We start from the raw sequence: 5,433 nt of genomic DNA on the forward strand, positions 1-5,433 counted from the left end.
GATACAACACAGAGTTGTATACCATAAGCGTACACGTCTGAACTCTTGGGAAGATGCCACAGTTTGGCAACAGTGCGGCTGTAAAAAAAAAAAAAAAAAAAAAATCAATACAATTTCCCTACAGGTTCATGATGTAAAATTCTATAATCAGGGCTTGTAGATTTGTAATTATGGTATGTCAGCTACATTTAAACAAGAGTGTTAAGATTGTTAAAGTTAAACTAACACAATTGCAGTGTGAATTGTCCTAGTCTCATTCTAATCTACTGGTGTCACTTTCATTTAATCAGAAGAAAACTATGGGCCAATGTCAGTGCTATTTCCAATGCCCTAACAGTCTGTTCACTTTGGATTTTAAGCCATTACCAATTTAAAACAGATATAAAAAGATATACTTAAGAAAGTATTTTTAAGCAATTAATTCACCCACCAGTGGGCTATCACAAGCTTTATTGTAATAATAAGTTTAAAGTGCCTTTTTTTTTTTTTTTTTTTCATTTACGTATTTAGTACAAGGTCTCACTAAGCAGCTCAGCCTGATACTGATCCTCCTGTTTTCACCTCCCCAGTGCTGGGATTATAGGCTTGTGCCACCATGCCCTGACTGGTTCACAGACTCAACATGCCCCCGGGGCAGGGCTGGCACTGCAGGCAGGAATGGGGATGAACCTTGGTCCCTGCACTTGCCAAGGCAGGCATTTCTGCTGAGTTATCTTGCTGGCCCTTCTAACGTGCCTGTAAAAAATAAATAAATAAAATAAAGTGCTTTTAGAGTTATTAAGTTACCTTTTATGTGAAATGGATGAAAGCATTTTTTTTTCTTCCAGAAAAACTTGCTGAGTTTATCACATTCTGGTAACAAGTATATTTATAAACAGAAAACCTACTTTAATCTTTCAGCACATGTGACACTTAGCTAAAACATCACATCAATATTTTAAAAAAATCAATTCTATCTTCTATTTTAGTGAAATTTTCTAAATCTTTAACAAAGGAAAAAGCTACTCTGGTAAGGATTCATATTTACATCACACATTTAAATTTTAGGAAAGGCCCAATGCACAACTTACAATTATGTACTATCAAGAAATAGCCTCCAAGCAAATCACAGGACACACAGAACAGCAGAGCTATACCAGCTCCTAACAGAAGAGGTAATCATCTTGGTTTGCCTGTGACTTTCCCACTGAATGCTCTAAGTTGTGGCAGTAAATGCCACTGAGGGCCCAAAAACAAAACAAAACCAATGAACCAAAAACAAAGACAAGATAAAAACAATTGTTACAATATAATTATGACTATCAAAAAACTAAAGCAAATATATCACCAAAATTCATCTATGAACTGCCTGTGATGCTGTTAATAACAAATGACAATAATGATGAAATATTTTATTCAAAAATAAAAAATTGGGGCCGGGGAGATGGCTCAGTGGAATAAGCGCTTCCCTGGCAAGCGCAAGGGCCTGAGTTCAATCCCCGGTTCTGCCAAAAAATAATTAAATAAAAAATAAAAATAAAAAAAAATTAAAAATTTTAAGAAGGCGGGGGAGGGATCATATTCTGCAAAGGAAAATAAGTTGGACTATGATTTGGTGATCCCTTGCTTGGGCAGCCAGACGAGCTGTGACCCTGTCACAGGTAACAACAGGTCTAGTAAACTGCAGGAAATATAAACTTACATTTTAAAAAGGAGTCAATCAGACCCAGATCTACCAACTAATTCCACCACAGACTGGATATTCTTTACCCAAAATACTTGTAATGAAACTTTCTCAGATTTCTGTTTTTCGGATTTTCAGTATTTCCATAAACTTTATCAATGCAACATTTCTAATCTAAAAATACACAATGTGCCAAGATCTTTCTGAGTGATGTTTCAGCACTTAAAATATTTATTTTTTGCACTTACAGTTTTATATTTTTTAATTAGAGATGTGCCAATAAGCAAATATGTTAACAAAGGCTGCTACTCCAGGAAACAGTTACCCATTCAGGCTCTAATACAAATTTCTCTGTAGTTACTGCCAATATTAGACCTCAAAAACCAATCCTATTGCTGGGAGAAAGATATTTAAGGAGGTTTCTGGGTGAGAGGCTGAGCACCAAGTCAGTGGACTTTAGTTGAATGGACTGTCTTTGTTCCTAACAATGTTCCTCTTGAAACTATTTCCAGAGATCAGATCCTTTGCCTGCTACTATGCGAGTAACAAAGGGTTTCTTGCACTATAAGGCTTCTGCCTATCTTCCTATCCTTTGCTGAAAATAATGTCCCTGAAATTTGCTTCTCCCCTAAGATGGGCTACCACCCACCGCTCTGTCTTTAGTCTTGCCAGCATGCTAAAATGACTATTAAGCACACTGCTCTGCCTTGGTCAGGCCCAACTCCACCATCTGCTTACTGCTGGTTTCCATACTCCCCTAACATTTAACATCCCCGTCCAAATTTCTTCCTAAAATCCATGATTAGGAACTTCTCAGTCACCTGAAGTGTTCTAGATTTGACTGGACTCTAAACCCTAAGAAATTGGTCTATACTAGGTATAACCTACTCAAACTGAGCTCTGGGACAAACACCTCAAATACAATTTCTAGCAGTTGGCAACTTCTGAAGAGAAAGCTGAAGACCTAGAGACATAAGAGTTGACTAAGTTTCTTCTTCCAAGTTGTGACTTTGGAATAGAAATAAGGCCATAAGGAATGATCACTTCACTAGAAAAAGGTGGGTGAGGAAAAAAGATGGTTTCAGATTATGTTTTTAAAAACTTAATGAGCAGAAGCAACTTTCACCAAACGAAGAACATGTCTAAATCATGAAATTTAAGTCTCTAAAACTAAATTTGGAAAGAAGGAGAAAGAAGTACGCATTTAATCCCTTTTCATTATGAAAAATCTGAAACATATAGAAAAGAATGTAGTAAAGTTCCACAATCATATTCAAAATTATAAATATGTTTCCATACTTGCCTCATGTGTTTTTCCACCTTTGGTGAATATGTATACATATATATGTATGTATATATGTATATATGTATATATACATATACATATACATATATGTATATATATAGTTTTTTGAGACAGGGTCTTACTATGTAGTGTAAGCTGACCTTGAACTCGCTCTGTAACTCAGGCTGACCTCAAACTTGCAGTGATCCTCCTGCCTTGTCCTCCTAAATGCTGGGATTACAGCTTGCCCCACCACACTGGGTAACTATAGATTTTAAAAAAAGGACAATAAAGCAGAAGAGTCAAAATAATTTTCAGAGAAAACACAACGGAACAATAACAACTATGGGCACAGAGGATTATAAAACCAAGGCCTTACATTATTACTAAACATTAATTACTATAATAATATGTTCTTAAAAACAAGTGATACTATGTATCAAATATCACTGTAATCCCAGCACTTGAGAGTTTGAGGCAGGAGAATCGCTCCAAGTTCCTAGCTAGGGTTACAGTGAGTTCAAGGCCAGCCTGAGCCGCGTAGTGAAATCCATCTCAAAAAGACAAAATATATAAATATTACTGAACCAAATTTTATATTTAAAATATACATCCATCCTATTGTAAGCTCTATATCCAAGTGTCAACAGAAAAGTTGTGGAAAATAATGTATGAGAGATATTTCCACTAACTTATAAGCAATTTGAGATTATGGTAATTATGAAAATGTTACAAATATATAAATTTATTGAATTATTAAGTATAAAATTTTACGTAAATATTAAATAATCAATAACGAGTATCAATAAGAAATATATATATATATACACACACACACAATATAACGTAGAGTCGGCCAGATAGCTCAGTAGATTAAAGCGCCTACTTAGGCAGACCCAGGGACCGTGTTCGATCCCCCAAACCCCGGAGGAGCTCGGCATGGCAGTGAGGCAGGGTGTGGCGTGCCGGCCCTGCTCCCAGGGTGAGCTGGGACAGTGACTGAGACTGGGCTGGGTATTGTGGTGCGCGCCTGTAATTCTAGCATTTGGGAGGCTGAAAACAGGAGGATCACAAGACTGATCTGTGTAGTGAGACCCTGTAGACCCTGTACTAAATACATAAACAAACAATATACTGTTACTGAAAACAATGTGAAAGCTCCATTTCTAACCAGTTTGTTGAGGTACCTGAAAGTTCTTTTGGTTGTTTTTCGTGGTGCTGGTGACTGAACCCAGAACCTTGTGCATGCTAGGCAAGCACCATACTGCTGAGCTACATTCCTGGCCCTTTAAAAAATTTTGAGACAGGGTCTGCACAAAGTGCCCAGGCTGGCCACATGCAGCTTAGTACTAGAGTGTTTTTAAAGTCCTAAGGACTTAGTTAATAATTATCATAAAATATGTATCATAAATATGTAACTATTAGACCTGAATTTCATAAGGCGGGATAGATTATGTGGATGAGAAATATCAAAGTCATACAGTCAATGAGAAACCATCATTACAAGTAACTTCTCATGATTTCCAGTCTAAAGCATTCTCCAATACATCCTGGTATTTCTGCCAAATACACTGAATAAAATGATACAACATGTGTAGTAAAAGAGAACAGGGCTCTGGGTTTAGTGAAGGCATGTATGTTTTCAATTATACATCTCAAATCCACTGTGGCAAATTTAAAGCACTATTTGAGTTTTATACTGTATGGAAGAAAGCCCTATATTATATCAGAAACCTCATTTCACTTCCTTGCTCCACTAACCCACAGTGATAGGGTGCCTTCTCCAAACTTCATGAAACTTCAGCTTCTCATGTAGAAAACCAGATCTAACATTTACTAGCTACTGCCTCTTTGCTACAAAATATGCAGCATTAAACGGTGTAGCAGGTTTTCTCACAACTGCATCAAGTGGTTACTTTATTTCACAAATGAGGTAGCAGACGAACTGTGCAATGTAATGTACTCCAGAACGCTGAATAAGTCAGATCAGGACGGGCCCAAGCAGTCTCCCTTCGTAAGAGGTTGTGCACTTACTGAACTACTACCTACAAGCACTACCGTACTATCTGCATGCTTCAGCGATGAAGGCAGGGTGCTGAGCTGAAAATCGGAGCTAACAGTCTAAGAAGCGGATTTACTCTCCTGGCTTGCCCTTCCTTTCGGCTGCCCGGGTCGCCCACGACTACCACGGAGGGGCTGCCTCGGCAGAAGGCTGCTTTATCTCGTGGGCTGCTGCCCCGCACGGGGTACTTCCGGGGTCTGAGTTCGGGTTCAGCGGCCCTAAGGCCGGGCTGGGAGCGCGCTCCCCACCCTCGGCTTCGGCCGCAAAAGTTGGCGGGCGCCGAGTCCACGCACCCAGCCAGCGTCCCGGCCGCGCGGCCATGTTAGGAGGGCCGGGCGCCGCGGCGGTGGCTTCCAGAGGGGCCCCGGGTGCGGCGGCCCGCGGCGTTTCGGAGCCCGCTCCCGAGCCTCCGGGGACCAGGCG

The 5,433-nt window shown here is 39.5% G+C and overlaps 1 protein-coding gene across 1 annotated transcript in view; it reads right to left on the reverse strand.

Annotated features, from left to right (window-relative positions):
• Positions 1 to 5,433, reverse strand: part of Tbca (tubulin folding cofactor A) — a 64,399-nt gene that overhangs the window by 58,571 nt on the left and 395 nt on the right. The gene's annotated exons all lie outside the window — the stretch shown is intronic.

Source organism: Octodon degus, unplaced genomic scaffold (assembly GCF_000260255.1).
Source record: "Octodon degus isolate 3935 unplaced genomic scaffold, OctDeg1.0 scaffold00238, whole genome shotgun sequence".
NCBI lineage: Eukaryota > Metazoa > Chordata > Mammalia > Rodentia > Octodontidae > Octodon > Octodon degus.